The sequence below is a fragment of the Lepidochelys olivacea genome, assembly GCF_965140295.1.
Source record: "Lepidochelys olivacea isolate rLepOli2 genome assembly, chromosome: 1".
NCBI lineage: Eukaryota > Metazoa > Chordata > Testudines > Cheloniidae > Lepidochelys > Lepidochelys olivacea.
The window spans coordinates 165,880,502-165,898,821 of NC_140411.1; the positions used below are offsets into that span (position 1 = coordinate 165,880,502).

At 43.7% G+C, this 18,320-nt stretch overlaps 1 long non-coding RNA gene across 4 annotated transcripts; it reads right to left on the reverse strand.

Annotated features, from left to right (window-relative positions):
* Nucleotides 1–9,233: 9,233 nt before the first annotated feature.
* Nucleotides 9,234–14,582, reverse strand: LOC311514958. 4 transcript variants are annotated; one of them, XR_014709998.1, is made up of 5 exons: nucleotides 14,498–14,582; nucleotides 13,328–13,390; nucleotides 12,774–12,872; nucleotides 11,661–11,758; nucleotides 9,234–9,319 (listed from the first exon to the last, which is right to left on the reverse strand). It is a non-coding gene; the product is annotated as an uncharacterized lncRNA (long non-coding RNA). The 4 variants fall into 4 exon arrangements; XR_014709999.1 differs by having other exon boundaries at nucleotides 12,750–12,872; XR_014709997.1 differs by lacking the exon at nucleotides 11,661–11,758.
* Nucleotides 14,583–18,320: the final 3,738 nt, after the last annotated feature.

Here is an 18,320-nt window from a genome sequence, read left to right on the forward strand (position 1 = left end):
GCAACCCATGAGCCAGGTCACAACTCCACTCACACAAAAGTTGGTCCGGTCAGGGGAGCGGGGCCAAACCTGAGTGGTGCTACAACTCCGGAGTTTGCAATGCCCAGACGCAAGAGCCGAGCCCAGTCAGCCCCACAGCACAGAAGCTGCCACTATGGGATGAGTGCCAGGCAGGATCCACCTGAAACCACCTCAGGGCAGGGTCAGAACCAGGGCAGGGCAAGAGGGGCAGCTGCCCAGGGCTGGCTTAGGCCAGTAATGCCAGGTGGGGCTCGGTGGGGTCAACCCCACGCAGCAGGGCTCAGGGATGGGACACCAAATCCACCCCCAATGAACCTCAACAGACCACCAGGCTGTCTGGGTTGGGGCGGGGCGGGGGAACCAAATATCTGGGGAGGCACGTGACCTCCCAACACGTCACCTCTGGTAGGGGGCGTAAATATGCTTGCTTGCCCTGGGCACTAAAATGCCTAGTTACAGCTCTGCCCCAGACCCTCCACCCTCAGAGTATTTACTGGGTTGTGACAGGCCATAAACATTTACAAATGCGTGCTGAGCCCAAATAGGTTGAGAACCACTGTTCTAAATCAGCTTTCCCATGTGGAAAGCCATGGCCAAACACAAAGCTCTGCAGCCTTAACACTATGTGGATTGCACAAAGCGGTGTGGAGAAAGTGAATAGGGAAGTGTTATTTACCCCTTCATGTAACACAAGCACCAGGCGTCACCCAATGAAATTAATAGACAGCAAGTTTAACACTAACATTTGGAAGTACTTTTCACACAACACACTGTCAACCTGTGGAACTCATTGCCAGGGGAGGTTGTGAAGGCTAAAAGGATAACTACGTTCAAAAAAAGAATTAAGATCAGTTCATGGAGGATAGGTCCATCAATGGCCATTAGCCAAGATGGTCAGGGACGCAACCCCATGCTCTGAGTATCCCTAAGCCCCTGACTGCCAGAAGCTGGCACTAGAAAACGGGATGGATCACTCAGTAACTACTACCCTCTTCTGTTCTCTGAAGCATCTGGCACCAGCCACTGTCAGAAGACAGGATACTGGGCTAGAGGGACCATTGGTCTGACCTAGTATGGCCATTCTGATGTTCTTGTGTTAGAACATCCTTTGGGTTGGAGGGTTCCTTCCGCTGCCACCATTCCCCATGTAAACAAAGAAGAAATTGATCCTCCAGTTCATGAGTGTCCCAATAGCTGTGAGGAGATCCTGAGGATTTGGGGCCATCTTTGGATAGCCAAGGTATTCTTGTGGAGGCCCATCTCCTCAGTACTCCCTGGACCTCCCCATGCTTCATGGCAGCATGGCTCTCTCAGAGGGTAACATCAGGGAAGGGCTCCACATGAAACCGAACACCAGGCAGAAGCAGGGATGCAACTACTTTGGTTTAGCCTCTCTCTCCAGCAGAATTTTTATTACTTGTTAAACATGCAAAACATTCTCACTGCTGTACAGTGCCAAGTGGAGGACCTGCTCCCTGCTCCAGTGTTCACAGTCTAAGATGACAGGCAATATAAATGAGAAAACGCATCAGGACCAAATTATGCCTTTTGGGGGGAAAATCTCCAACACTGGCAGGTATAACTTTTGTGCCAAGAATGCTTCTGGCCCGAATTCTACTGGCCGGGCCAGCGACGGCACACAGGCAGGGTAGGTTTTGCTGCTGTTGTAAAAGTAGCGGAGTGCTACTGACCATAGTCTGAACACTAGCTAATGGAGGGTCAGGGTATAGCCCTTAGGCAGGAAACCATGTTCCCTTGCAAATTCAGGCCACAGTGACAGCCAGACTTTCCCACACCTCCCTAGTGTTGTGTCCCAGTGGCTTGAATGGTGGGAGAGGACTCCTGAACACTTCTCCTCCCACATATACACCAGCCCTGGATATTTATTTTTGAAACCTTATCCCTAGCCTAGTAGAATTTTAATAAAACAGTCACTGAAACATGATAGAGAAAGAGAATAGTTCTTCCCTATCTTTCTAGTTCATAAATTAGTGCTTCCCAGATGCCAAATCAAAGGACGATACACGGAAGAAATTCAAAACATTTTCCTCTGTATCTTCCTGTCTCAGCTAACAATGATCCTCCCTGTGGTGCATGGCGTGATGCTGCCATGCTGTTGACTGGATATTTGGAACACAGGGAGCTGCCATTTTGGTGTTTAGATTCACATGCAGAATCATACTGAATGAATGTGTCTCATGGAAACTTTTCTCTCTGCCCTTTGCTGTTTTCCTTAGGCCTTGTCTACAGCTTGCACCAGTTTAGTTGAACAGGTTTAGTTAAATCATTGCAAACTCCTGTGCGGAAATTCTTATTTCGGTTTAAGAATAGAATGTATTTCCATTTGCCTTAAACCTGTTCCTAATCAGCTTGGGCCAAACTGCAATAAGTCTGGTTTAAACTGAAATAGGAGTGTCTATGGAGCCTTGTGCACCAGTTAACTAAGTCAGTTTAAAATCACAGCTGAAGCTTCACCTAAAGTGGTGAAGCAACTTGGCATATAGACAACCACTGCATTCTCACAACTTATTCTTAGGGTCATATTCTGCCACCAACTTTTATGCATAACTCCCATTCACCCAAGAAGGAGTTTTGGAAGAAGAATAATGGTGACAGGACTTGGGCCCAAATTGCTAACACTTTTAAAAATTGAAATTGATTTCTTACATGGGGTGAACCTTAATTTAAAAAATGCAACAGGAGTTCTGCTAATAACAACACTTTGTAAATGTAAAGAAGTAAAGCACTATGGAAGTCATATTATCCCTATTTTACTGATACAGTAACTAAGGCACAGAGCAAGACAGTGACTTGTCCAAAGTCACATAGCGAACAAGTGGCAGAGCAGAGAATAGCACCCCTGTCTCTTGATCCCCCCTGCAGTCTAGTGATTAGAGCAGAAGACACTCTTCTTGGTACCACATCCCAGATGGTGTACATTATACTGGCACGACTATACTTCCTCCATGCTATGAGCACTATCAGTTGCTGAGCGTGCTCAGCTCTCTCTCAAGCCAGTCAGAGGCAAGGGTATGCAAGACCTTTAAGCACCGAGCACTGCTCACAGCTCCCAAAATGGGGCCCATTTATACCAGTAAAGTGCATAGCCTGTTGTATAGTGAAACTTGCATGATATATCCACCTCGGAGAACTCCTTGCGACATGGTTTTGCTCTTCCAGCTAAAGCACTTTCGTCCTGTAACATACTTAAACTATGTGAGAGATTTAAGTTTTCTTTAAAGTCTTAGATTTTTTTTAAAAGGTCAGACGGGACCATTAGCTCATCCAGTTACCCCTGTGTTGAGCCCAATTTAAACTTGTCTTCTGGTGCTCAGATCCCATAGGTGCTGAGCATGGTCTAAAAGCTTAGGTAGATACATAGCAGAAAGAGAATCTCGTACAAAGATCTCTTAAAGGTCATGCACAACAATGTGACTTTTCTGGTGATCATTGTGTCAGTGGTAGAGGATTGAACCACTTAGCGTACATGCATGTGCTGAAGTAACACAGGAAATATTTTTGTTTGACTACAGGATAAGTGGTGATGAGCAAGATAACACTTGAATCCAGCTAGATCAGAACCAAAACATCATAATGAGCTATAACAGTATACTGCCCTCCTGCTGTTATCACACACCAGTTGAGCCAGTAATTCTATACCTTGTAAGATTCTTCAATCTTCCTTCTTCTCTGCTTCCTTTTTCAGCTTTGCCTCATGTTCTTTTTTCATTTTTTGTTCAAGTTTTTTACTCTGGTATATTTTTGCTCCAGCAAATGCCAAGCAAAGAATTAATGTTTTAGCTGCCAAAATGTACATCAGCAGTGGAAAATTCTCCAAAGCCTGAAATAGAAAACAATATATTTCAACAGAGTTTCTACAACACTTGAGCAACTGTGACATTTAAAGCACATCTATGGCATACTATAGACCTTCCCTTTGGAAGCTGTATTATTCAAGACTTTGTTCATGCTATGGCAATGCAGTGCATGCAGTCTTCCCATGGGAAATCTCCGGCCATCTGGATCAGAGTTCAGGTGCAGACTGAAAAATATTTCCCTCAATTCATCTCAATTTGTAAATGAATTCGCTTTGCCCGTATTCACACCTCCTTCTAGGTTTGCTTTTCTGTGAATTAGTTTACTGGCAAGATGGTTTGCTTAAAGGGCAAATTTTAAGTGAATGTTGCAAGAGATTTGCAGAAAGCAAACTTTGAGTGGTAACTGTGAGGATTCACCTGATTCCTACACTAGTCTCAGACATTAGGCATTATCAAAGTTGCTTTCCTGGGCACTGCTGAAGATTTTTGGCCTTCCTAGAAGTTTATGTACTTAGTTTTGCCATTGACTTCAATGGAGTTAGGAATTCACCCCAGGTTTCTGAAGAATCATCAGCCGGAAAAGGGGGATTACGATGGATGATAACTCTAGAACCGTTAAATATCAAAACTCCTCCTGGCACCGCATTGCTTGAGTTACACAACAGCCCAAATGTGCTCCTCTTACAGCCTCTTACATGGCAGCCTGCTAGCCATGCTGATGACCACCTTACCTGGACCTGATATCAGGTAGCTACAGAATAATATCAAAGATGAGCTCATCAGGCAATGGTAATACTGGCTCTAGACCAAGATCTTTATGTACTGGTTTGTTGCAGTTGCAGGATAGAAACAAATCAAGGAATTGCACAAGGTATTCATGTATGAGACCAAAAGAGCCAGAGCTGAGTCAAGAATTGTAGCTTAGGAGCTGTAAGCCAATGACTGATAAATCACAGACACCATCTTCCTCTGAAATAAAGACACAGTCTTGGATGGTGACCAGACCCCACTAATACTGGGGGTTTGCGAGGGCTGTAATTGGCTCTTGTTCCCTCAAAGCCATGATCTTGAAGGCATGTAGCAGTGGCTGCCAGGCTCTGTGTAACATCGATCCATAAAGGTGATCTGTTGAGACAGTCATCCAGACACAAGGAGATGTGTATTCCTTTCTCTCAAGGGGGAGGGGAGGGGAGGGGAGGGGAAGGAGGGAGGGAGGGAGGAATGACACTGGTTTTTGTGAATATCTGTGCAGACGTCAAAGTCCAAAAAGGGAGTGCTGCATATTGAAAAAAAGCATGTCATCCATTCAGGGCACAGAAATACACCATGTGACTGGGTGCAGAGACCAGATAACCCGAATTCATTCCATCTCTGGCCCACACAGAGCTCCAGGGAGAGGCCATAAAAGCAGCTGATCCAGAAACAGGAAGTTGTAGGTTCCCTGGGATAAGGCTGTTTTTGTCGCCCAGGGATGGGTAATAAATGCTGATCTGTGGAATCCCTGTGTTCCATACAGATTTTTTTTTGGTTAACTGCTTTTCTGTGAGTAAAATACAGAGTTCTGCATGGAAAAAAAAATCCAATTGGCTCATCCCCAATTTTTGTGTTGAGTTGCAGTGACCTCTGTGTCCAGCCAAAAGAGCTCAGACATTTCATAATGAATATTTCACAATGTGCTGCTTGTGAATAAGCTTCAGGCCACACATCAGTCACAAAAGCTATCTGGCCAATCATTCTGAGTAATGGCTGAATCTGAGAAAACAGATCTGTTTGCAGACAATTTGCACACAGAAAAACTTCCAGAATAAACTGATGAAGTGAGCTGTAGCTCACGAAAGCTTATACTCTAATAAATTGGTTAGTCTCTAAGGTGCCACAAGTACTCCTTTTCTTTTTGTGAATACAGACTAACACGGCTGCTACTCTGAAACCTGTCAGTAAACTATTTGTTATTTATTCTTAACCAAGCTCTAGTCACCCTCACAAGTTAATCAGGTGATAAATATCCATTACAGTGTGGTGTGAAGGGTTCGCTGGGGTCCTGCCTACACTGAAAAAGCTGAGAACGGTTGTTAGCTATGCGTGCTGAACTTAATTGCAAGTGCAGACAAAGGGAAACTATGTTCCGCACCCTTTAGTAATCTATACCTTATTCCCTGATAACCAGAAACTTCTTCGCTTAAACTCTGTACCATTTCTTTTATTTTAACATTATTGTAATAAAATTATTAAAATTACCGACGTTCTCAGTAAATGGGTAGTTTTTCTAATGTAAGCAGGGCATAGGTGGGTGGGAGGATCTCTGCTCAATTCAGGATAGAAGATATTTGCTAATGTCTCTGATATTGACCAATATTAAATTCTTCAGAGGAAAACAAACCAAGGCCAAGATCCTGCAAAGGTTACGCATATGCTCAGCTTTAAGCACATATTTGCATTTCTGAGGCCTAATTTTTGTTAATATTCATCCATATGACTTAGCGTTACCAATTCCCACAATTTTATAATGAGGCTCGCACTAGCTGGTGTTTTGCTTAAAGCGCCAGCTCCTGGAATCAGGTCTCAGCTGTCACGGCTGCAGAAGACAGCTTGAAAAAGTGACCCCCTAAAAGCTCAAAAGCCGGAAAGCAAATAAGACCCCACATTTATTTATATACTAAATCTCATGGGGGCGGTTTTGTGGCCTGACTCATGATTTTGAATGCTTGGGGTTCGTGATGCTTCACAAACTTTTCCACATTATAAAGATTTGATACTATAAGAGATGTGTGTGGAAAATCTAAGTGCAAAAACTGCATAATAAAGAACTTTAAAACACACTGGCAGAGGATCGGGCAACGCGTAATGGAGCTTTCAGTATCAGAAATGCACTGTAGATGCTAGAATTTCACCTCATGCTGTTTCAAAGAGCCAGCTGGCCTAATTCCCCACCTGAAAGCAGTGCAAAGTAACTTGATAGTCAAACCTTTCACTTACTACAACTACTAGTATGCTGTAACTCAGTTTCGCCAATATTAGAATACATAATGCAAATAAAACCCCCTATGTTATCACTCCATTACAGTTGTCAATTTAAAATATAGATATCAGGAAATGCTCAAGTTTAGGAGTGCTGATTTGTCCACATTGCACAGACTTTATACGAAATTATACTAGATCCATCTACAGCTGCAGCCCAGGGTCCTAATTTTGCAAAGAACTTCATCACAATTTGTAGGGGCTGTGCTGTCTTTCAACCATATCTATGTAATCTCAGGAAGCACAGCTACAAGGCTTCTTGGTAGCACTGCTGCTTCGATTAATATCATTTACACATGAAAACTGTTAGTACACAAGGTGGCAGGGAGTATCTATGTGTGTGTGGGGAGCTATCCCTATATCAGTTCATAAGCCAAAGTCATTCATGGTGTAACCTGTTGCACCAGGAATGAATGGAGTAACACCAGAGATGAGAAAATACTACCTGCCCCGTTGAATTTATAGCCTAGGTATTGGAAAGGACTCATAAGATAGACAAAATGGACAAACGTGGTGGGGTGGATGGGAATATGGGGCAAGCAAACAGAACTGAGTGGAAAAATTTAAGTCCCAGCTGACCTATTACCTAGCCAATGCTAATCAGGAGTGACTGGTAGGCATCACAGCAGGGGTAGGTTTTAAGGAGGAATTTAAAAGAGGATAAGTTACAGCTTTACAAATAAAAGAAAAGAAAAGAAGGACTTGTGGCACCTTGGAGACTAACCAATTTATTTGAGCATAAGCTTTTGTGAGCTACAGCTCACTTCGTCGGATGCATTCAGTGGAAAATACAGTGGGGAGATTTATATACACAGAGAACATGAAACAATGGGTTTTACCATACACCCTGTAACGAGAGTTTCAGAGTAGCAGCCATGTTAGTCTGTATTCGCAAAAAGAAAAGGAGTACTTGTGGCATCTTAGAGACTAACAAATTTATTTGAGTATGAGTGATCAGGTAAGGTGAGCTATTACCAGCAGGAGAGTGGGGGGGTTGGGGGGGGAACGTTTTGTCGTGATAATCAAGATGAGCCATTTCCAGCAGTTGACAAGAACATCTGAGGAACAGTCGGGGGCGGGAGGATAAACATGGGGAGATAGTTTTACTTTGTGTAATGACCCATCCACTCCCAGTCTTTATTCAAGCCTAAGTTAATTGTATCCAGTTTGCAAATTAATTCCAATTCAGCAGTCTCTCGTTGGAGTCTGTTTTTGAAGTTTTTTTGTTGAAGAATTGCCACTTTTAGGTCTTTTAATTGAGTGACCAAAGAGATTGAAGTGTTCTCCGACTGGTTTTTGAATGTTATAATTCTTGACATCTGATTTGTGACCATTTATTCTTTTATGTAGAGACTGTCCGAGGGGCATGGCAGAGGGGCATTCCTGGCACGTGATGGCATATATCACATTGGTAGATGTGCAGGTGAACGAGCCTCTGATAGTGTGGCTGATGTGATTAGGCCCTATGATGGTGTCCCCTGAATAGATATGTGGACACAGTTGGCAACGGGCTTTGTTGCAAGGATAGGTTCCTGGGTTAGTGGTTCTGTTGTGTCGTTGCTGGTGAGTTATGTCGATGAGGAGTCTCCAAGCCAAATAAAACTATAAGATTTATTGGAGCTGCTTTCCCCCGCCCCATGTTACTCAAATGAAGATAAGACTAGAATAAAGTAAATGACAACTCTCTGGCAGCTCATTATTCCTGAAAGAGCAGAGCACTGTACACCTGCTAAGGGGGATTAGGATGCCCTTATGCATACCTCTAGGTGTACTAGCAAAGCCAATATTCTCATATGCCCCAAATGCCAGTTAGCTATAACCTCAGGTGATTTCTTACTTCCCATCCAGACAGGACCAAAATACCAAGAAGCTGCTCGTGCATTTAATTAAAACCTTCCCCATCTCAAGAAAGTCATTGTGTCTGGTGTGCTGCTGACTAAGTGGTACATCTGTACCAGGGATACCAAACAGCAACATGGGGATGAATGGTATAGACAACACAGCAACTGTGCTACAGCACAGCCTTGAAAGGGGACTAGACAGAAAGGAAGAAAAGCAGAGCCAAATGCCATGTGGAGTGTGTGTATGGAGAAGCAAGACAGCGTCTGCCTATAGTACTCTGAGGCCCACAGCAAAGTCAACTTGCAAGGCACTGAATATATACGGTAGGATATATATTATTAAGTCTCCAGATTCCATGGGGAGAGAGCTGCAGTTAATCCCCTTAAACCTGAACATGGTGCTTACGCCAAACAAAGACACACACTCTGACACAACATCCCCAGCTCTAGCTTAACATGCTCCTCTTTAACATCCCCACCCCAGGCTTTAACAACAAAAGTCTCCTCACCCGCCAATTAAATTCCACCATCTTGGATCTCTGACGATGTCACGGATCGCACCACAGTCTAAGCCCAGCAACGTTTGTCAGATTTATAAGAAACTGGTGGAGGCGGAGTCATCTGAGGAAATAAAAATAAAGAAAGAAATGAGCCAATCTCTCCGCATTTGACACGTCCTTGCTGCACATCTCTGACAACCACACCGAGCCTACTGCTACGATACACTCAGAACGTTCAGTAACCACTTCGCAGGGAGCGGATTATTTTGTAGCTGGTTGAGTGACACGTACAACGGCCATTGGGAGCCTTACACAGAGCTGAAGGTTGACAGGCCTGGAACAGGTGTCATGTGTTTGCATGGTGGAGGCCCAGCCCTTCCAGACACAGCAAATCCCTGCAGCTGTTCAACTATAAATGCAATGCTGGCTCATTTGAGAAGCATGACATGTGTGCAAATGGAGTATCCCCATGAGATGTTTTAGGGAAACAAGCCCACCAAAACCAAGGCTGTGGTTTTAATCCCACAGGCCCTGCTCAGAGCTTGAATCCCCAGTGCTACGATTCCTCTTGTTTTTAGCATCATCTGGGGAAAGTGAAAATATGCTTCTGGATTTTGAAAAAAACACTGTACATAAGTCCTCCTACGACAAACACAATAAAACAGCTGAAAGTCAAACTCACTGTCAGTGATCCCCTAGGGCGCTTGCTGTAGCTTCTGGCACTGAGATCTCCAGCTGAGGAATGCTTGAGGAGCCTCAAGTGGCCATAAGGCAGCTGCATAGGGATGAGATTCTGCACATGTTCTACCCGTCCCTGAGCTGTTTCCCTATGTGTGCCCCATGTTTACATAACAGCAGACTCACTGTGTGATCTGCAGAATGGGGACTACATCTTAGCCACTTACAGTTATGGTGGGCTTATTGCTATTGTTCGTATAGCTCTGCTTTTCTGATCCTCCTCTGAGTAAGATAGAAGAGTCAAGTGAGTGGTCTTAAGGCTCTTGCAGCACTTAACTATCTCACCATGGCAGGGAGCTGTGTGCCCATAAGACAGACCCCAGACTGCCTGCAGTACAGCTCAGGCTCTTGGGGAAAATGCGTTTGTTTGCTATGTCTGAGCCCTTCTTTCATTCACTTTTGATCAGGAAATGCAGTTTTAATTAGGCCCAATATCTGAGGAGCGTAACTTGTACAAAGTGGCACAAAAGCATAACCTACCTACAGGGAAGCATTTGGAATGGTGCAAATGGATCAATGAATCCATGCGTGAAAAGGAAGGAAGAAGCTGATGAGCTACTTTCCTCTCATAAAGAAAAGGAGTACTTGTGGCACCTGAGAGACTAACAAATTTATTTGAGCATAAGCTTTCGTGAGCTACAGCATGCATACATCCGATGAAGTGGGCTGTAGCTCACGAAAGCTTATGCTCAAATAAATTTGTTAGTCTCTCAGGTGCCACAAGTCCTCCTTTTATTTTGCAGATACAGACTAACACGGCTGCTACTCTGAAACCTTTCTTCTCATAGCGTCTTCAATCATAGAGAAGTACTCATTCCTTGGGCACTGAATGGACTAGCCTGTCTGTGACTATCTATAAGCCTTATGGGAACTGACATTTGTGGCATTCTCTTCATAACTTCTACTTTTGCCAAAGCATTATAGCAGGTGTGATCTAACAAGCCACTAGTGGTTTACTTCCTGCAAAAAGGAATATTAAGCAGATATTTACTTCAAAATTGTAATGACCATGAGATTTATCAGCTCTTGGGATCTTTATCCCTTGGGATAGTAGGTCTTGACACTGAAATCAGTTGTGGGAGCAGAATTCTCAATACATGGTTTGGATTCAAACCTGGGTGACTCAATTTTTAGGTACCTATAGGATTGAGGCGCCTACAGGGAGGTATCCAGCTCTGAAAGTGTTGGCCAGAATCCTTTTAAATCAAACAGATCTCCATCATGACCATGAATTGCTTTAAGTATAACAGCTCAATTTTAGAATGTTCCTGAAAAAAACTCTGAAGAGGGGATGTGTTTAGAGGTTCAAAACCTGTAGTCACCTCTAATGAGTCAATCAGGAAGCAAAGATTTGGTTATTGCTGGCTATTGAGGGAATTAGTTTTTCTTTTGGTGTTTCGGGGGGGGGTGGCGGTTGGAGGGGGAGGAGATTGGTGAATTATAAAATTATGCCACATAATACTTTTGTAATGCATAAAGTCTATAGAGATGTAGGCCTGATTCTCCACACACTGGTGTAAATCAGGAGTAACTCCACTGAAGTCACAAATAGGGTAAGTGGGAATGAAATCAGGCCCTTTTTTGTGTACTGTGGGATTTTAATTAAGAATCAGAACTCTCGGTGAGAGCTCCTACCTCCTGCCATCTCTCCTACTTACAGTATCAGCTTTACTCACTGTTGTGAACTGGCTTGGAAGCCACCTTTATATATCAGTGTTGCATACCCATGCTTTGATGTCCCCAACATCCAGTAGCCCCACTTAATCCTGCTTTAGACCTCTTGGTTCTCCTGCTTCCTCATCTTGACCCAGGCCTGGTAAATCTTGGCAGAAGAAAAAAGCCTGGATGTATATGTATGAAAGGCAGGATTGATTCTTCATAGTTTAATAGAAACATTTATTAGCATTGACATCACTGGTTTAAAAATAAAAAAGCTCACACATTGTACTCTCAAGGTTATGCTATCTTAAAGGGAGGCAGGCAAATAAACAATCCGAAGTTTCATGTTTGCTTTTTCAAAGGCAGATAAGGCAAAGATAGGAGTTTAAAAACATCTATACTCGGCTGTTATTTGTTCCCCTGAAAATGTATATTCTCTTAATAAATACAAGGGTAATGGAAAGGAGACCCAGCTCAGTGCAAAGGAGGTCACCTTCACTCGCCGTCACGACTTCCAAGGAGATCTTGCGGTTAAGTCACGTGAGCGACTGAGTGACAGGTGACCTGAGCTCTACTCTGAGCATAGGCACAGACTTCCAGGGCTCAATTCACCACTGACTTGCACATCGCATAGTCATCTAGCCCGCGCAAATGTGAGTAAAATGACCACCACCATAGTAGCACCTCACAATCTTTAACATGTTTATCCTCACAACACCTCTGTAAGGCAGAGCAGTGCCATTATCCTGATTTTATGGATGGGGAAACTGAGGCACAATGACTCAAAGTAGAGAGCAGGGAAGTGAACCCAGGACTTTCAAGGCCTAGGCTGCTGTTTTAACCACTGGATCATCCTTCCTCTCTACCTCTGCTCCCAAACCATAATCCTCCACTCACTCAGTCTTGCATCAGCCGTGCATACCTGTAAGTGACTAGACACAGTGCAAGGTAGTGGAGAATGAGGCCTCTTATGCGATGTTGGCTGGAAAACTCCTGTGGCCTACTGATACCTTTGTTTACCAAGCAGTGAAACGGGGCTCATAATACTGTTCTACCTGGCAGGGGTGTTGTGAGCCTTAATTAACGTGTATAAAGCGCTATGAGACGAAAGGCAGCATACAAGGGCAAAATAGAATTTATTTGATTGCACCTACTGTAAGGTGATGGCAGACTCTAACCTGCGCTAAAAGAATGTGTATCCTCCTTCCATTTGGACAGAAACCACGTTTTCTTCTGCCGACCATCTCTCCCCATCTTGCTGATCTCACTGGCTTCCCCTTGTTCATATATTTAAAGAGACCATCAATACATGTTACAGCATGCCATTACTCAGAGAAACAATCACAGGGCTTCACTTGCTGATGCTACACTGTGTGTCAGGCTGGGCTCTCTGAGAATGGGACCAAGATACCCCAGCGTGGCTCTACAAAGCCAGACCAAAAGCCAGTGTGTGACACGGCAGAAGAGAATCTGATCCTGGACTGCCACTCCCACAATTCTTCAAAACTCAACAGCACATGTGATACAGGATGAAATCATTCAGGGCCAGGCGGATCCAGATACTTGTATAGCTCAAACATAGTGGCCCAGATTCTATTATAGGCTATGCTGGCATAAGTCAAAAGTTGCTCAATTGAGGCCAGCGAAGTTACTCTGGGTTCAAACCAGTGTAGCTAAGAGCAGTGCGTTAAAGGAATAACAAAAATATACAATACCACTGAGTTCTTCATACCTGGAGTTGTAGAGAGCAGATGTATTAACAGCCCCTCCAACAGAGCCTCACATACTCCATACTCTGGAAATTAAACATGGAGCAAAGGGAAATTTAAAGGGACAGTGTCAGATTTAAAATCATATTACAAATGCCTGCAGCACCTCAGATTGTTAACCCCCAGGTCCAAGCACAGCACTTTAGTCACATGCCAGACTGCTTTTAGATCAGAGGGGTTTCTGAGATGCCACCACCACCGCTGCACTCACTACCAGCCAACCACCTGCTGCTGCTGCTTCTTCCACCTGCATGCCTCCCTCTTATCACCCCCCAATATCCATTCCTTCCCACTTGCTGGCACCCCTCGGCACCCTGCCTGGCTTTCTGCTGCCAGCTACCCACCACGCCCCAGTGCTTGTCCCCTACCCATCCACTGCTTGATTGTGCTGCCTTCCCCTGTCATTGTTACTTGGGCCCTGCTACCTCTGCTCCCCCCTGCCCCCAACTCTACTCTTCACCCCCAAACAAGTCACTTCCCAATGGAAGTCCTCTCCCAGCTGTCACCTACACTGTACCTGAACTGCACACACAGCTCAGGAAACGGAAATAATTTTTTCAACACAGTAATTTTCACTCTCTTTCTGCTATTCATTTACTTCACTCAGCTGAGACAGAGAAACTAAACATAAGTGAAATCGACTAGCCCAGTGCCAATTTTATTTTCAGGTTCTCATACCCAAAAGCTCTGCATCAGTGCTTGGGTTCCAGCACTCCAGGGGATGCTCACATGCAGTCAAATACGTTTTTACTGAATTTGAAAATCATATCAAACCACTTTAATGAGCGGGGGTGGGGTTCCTTACAAAATGTGGGGCTCAAAATGTCCAACAAGCGTCCAATAAAGTTGCTGAGATGGACTGGGGAAATGGACATAGCCCAGAAAAAGACAGAGAGCCTAATTTTGAACTGCCTTGCACATGCATGTAAGGTGTTTCTATTCTGAACTGAAAGCAATGCCAACACAAGATGCAAACCAACAGGGAATCAGGCCCAGAAACGCAACTTTATCTGAAACTCACTTTGTTTAAAGTTTGCATTTTGTGCTGAAAGTCTAGCTCTTACAGATACCCCTAGATCACGGGTTCATTTTAAAAATAAGACCTCCCCAAAGAGAACAAACGGATACAGTACCTTGCAGCAGGCAACCATTACACACAGAGGGGAAGTGGAAACAAACTACAAATACCAGAAGTCTTACAGCTGGCAAACTACAGCTCCCAGCATACCACAGTGATATCTAGCTGTTAACCCTTTTTTCCGCTATACCTCCATAAAACAAACGTGCACAATGCACGTTTTGGCACACTTAACACCATGTATATTATTAACAGTGATAATGTGGAATTTTTCCTTTTAGAATGACACCTGGTAGAACACGTGGACAGCTTGTTCTACAGGTGTTGAAAAGAAGAAATCCAGAGTTAAAGTACCCACAACATCCCACATTCATAGGTGCCTATGCACCGTCTGTGTAAGGTAGATACATGCTTTTGACACGAATCTGTGCTAGCTGACCTTTAAACCCTATACACTATGGCAGTTTGACCATTAGCTGCAGACAATCTTAACTAAGATCTGCGTTGGAACTAACCTGTACCTGGTAGTTCAGGTTGAAGTGCTATACCCATCTCATCACCTTATCTGTCCCTGAAACACAAGACAAGGCACCCCTCTCCCCGCCCCCAAATAGTGATCTAGATACTTCTATGGTCCCCACCACTTTTATGTCTGAGGACCTCTTACTCATTAACAGACATCATCCTTACAAACACCGCTCCAAGGTAGGGAAGTGCTATTCCCACTTTATACGTGGGGAACTGAAGCATAGAACAGATTAATTTGCCCAAGCTCACAAAAGAAGACTGTGGGTGAGCAGGGAACAGAACCAAGTTTTCTGAATCCTAGTCTAGTGTTCCAGCTGCTTGATCATCTCTCCTAGCCTTGGGCTAATGGGAGCCAGAGAGAGTCACCCAGTTATGCACTGCCTGTTTTCTTTTCTAAGAAGGTCCTAAGATACCATGACCAGGAACACAGGAAACCAGGAAATGTGGGCAGTTTGCTTCTTTTTAAAGAATGTTTTCAAAGAATTGCTCTGATACAATTTTATACATGTTATTGGTTTAAGTAAATGCGGGCCAGATGCTTAGCAAGTGTAAATCGGCACAACTCCAGTGAAGTCAATATAGCTGAGGAGCAATAAAGCTAAAGTCACCTTACAGTAGCTGAGGATCTCACCCAGATAGTGCATTTGTCCCTCCATGTTTGAAGAGTTCATGCAAGGCAGATAATCTCTATAGTTTCAATGTCCAACCTAAATGAATTACATGCAAAAAAACTGCAACACTCCTTCGGTTTGAATAGCAAATGGTGTTGGTTTGCCATGTAGCCCTACATGACATATTATGTCTTATTTATATTTATATATTATTATTATTTTCAATACATGATTTTCGACCTGACAGCATTCCTTGAATAGCACAAGTATTGTCTTTCTAGTTCACCCCTGCTGGACTCTGATGTATTTTTGTTATTCCAAACACACATAGCTGCTCACTGTAAAATGGCAGCTAAATGGAAACAGAAGGCCTTAAGCAAAGTAACCTGGATAGAAATAGAACAGGACTTTCTAGTGATGGAAAAATTAATGCCTAAACTGTGAATTTCTCAAGAGATTTTCATGTCCTGTGGTTATCCTTTTCCATGTGTGTGCAATGAAACCATGCTCAGCTCACAGACCAAAGCCCTGGCAAAAGTTTAGGGACAAATTCTGCTCACAGTCTCACCTATGTAAATCAGTGAAGTACATGAAGTTACTGTGGTCTTACACTGGTGTGCCTGAGCAGAATTTGGTCCTGACTATTTTGTGTCTTAGTGTCACGGGTCATAGTAAGGGGGACCTGTTGCTGCAGCACCTCAGGAGTCATGCAGAGAATGAACTGTGGTGCTGGGAGCCTCAATCCCCTCCTTGCTCCAAAGGGTAGTCATTTGCTTCTAGCTTTTACCAGCCATAAATTATTATCCCCAACCTGGTGCCTCAGCTCCTCTCACTTCTCACCACCTACTTGGGGTGGGGAAAAAGAAACAGGCATGCAGTGCCCCACATCCCTGGCCACCCACACCCAATGCCCAGGTAGCCTATAACTCAGGTAGCAAAGAGGGTTCTGACCCTCCTGCCCAGGTGTGTGGTCTAGGTCAGAATCTAGCCCTTCAGAAATCGCGGAAATTTTTTTTACATGATATTACTAACATGGTGGGATGTATTGATCCAGTGTTTGTTGCCAGGAAAATCCTGGTAAAGCTTCAGGCTGCATAATTTATTTAGAGGAGGCTGCACAGGGAGCATTATAAAGCCCACTTTCTCAAGTGTATTTAGCTAAATGTCATTGAGGATCTGAGCCTAAGTCCCACACTATGACCATATTATGTTCAGCACTGAAACCTTCTATGAAATAAAGGATCCATTCCATTAAAAATCATGTTTCAGAGTGACTTTAAATGGTGTCTTGCCCATGGCCTGCACTTCCCTGAGGTATTACATCTTGGGATATATGTTATTATGATGAATTTGGAACTGCTCTGTAGTAATTTATGAATACTGTATGTTGGCTTGGTTATTGAGATGTTTACTATATGACTATCCTGGATGAACAGGGCTGCCAGGAAAAACAAGCAGGCAGGGAAACAGTGGTCACCCCGCCACATAGATGTTGTTAAGAGATAATGCCTAAACTATCAGCTGTGAAGGTTCTACCTCCTGGTACCAACTTACAAAACTGAGCAGGGCCAAAGCCATGAAACACAGGAGATAAAGAGGACCATAAATGTTTTTAAAGGGTCAAGAGATGGGGGAATTGTGCAGGTACCCGCTGGGGTGTCCAAAGAAGTTAGGTCTGACTAGTTCACCATCAGGACAGTGTAAAATTTTAGAACAGACAGACGCATGAAAACTGTTGTTTTAAAATCCTTTTTTCTCTAAATGCATTGTTCCTACTAAATGCGTTCTTGTGTAGTTTTCAGAAGGCTGTTTTGTCACTGAATCCCATGAGTAACAAACTCGCAAAGGGAAGACCTGTAGGTGCTGAAACTAATTAAGTTTGGATGCCTAACTTGAGACATGTAGGGACTGAGTTTTCAAAGTACTTAGCATTCTGTAGCACTTTATATATTCAAAGCAGAGCTCCCATTGACTTCAGGTGGAGCTGTAGCATTCTGCACTTCTGCACATCTGTCCTCAGGGTTTCAAGCCTGGCAGCCAAAAATGAGGAACACACATTTAATGCCCACTTGTGAAAAGTTTGGTTTAAGTAGCCCAGCATGAGGGGCAGGCCCTGCTGCACACAACAGCCTCACCCACTATACAACCCTAATTCATCCCAGAACAGGTCCATTCTGTGCACTGAATGAAGTAGGGGTCATGTGGAAAAAATAGTTTGTGATTATGTAATTAAAGACTGTATCATAACACATACACACTTGGAGCTGAATTAATGTTGCTCAGGCAATCTGAATTCTGGTATTTCCTAACTTCTGGGTGCTTGACTTTGCAGCCTTCACATTCGTTTCATGTACTATTTTTAATGTATTTTCCTATTTTTTTTATAAAACAAATTGAGGAACCAGAAATCCCATCATGGTAGAATCATATTGACTCTCACATCACTCATCAGCAGGGTTGGGACTTTTAGATCCACACAAGAGACCTCGACCACTTGAGCTAATGGAATAACTGGTAGCACTAATAGAGTGTTACATTCTGTGCGGTCCAGCCATTAGCAGGATAGCTGTTTGCTGATGGCAGAGAAATGTAGAGACTCTGGACTCCTGGGTTCTATTCCAAGCTCTGGAGGGCAATGCGTTATAGTGATTACAAACCCAGATATGCGCCTGTGCCCTCAGCCTGTTTCTGTCCCTCTCTGCTCCTATCCATCCCAACACCACCGTATCTCCCTCTCTC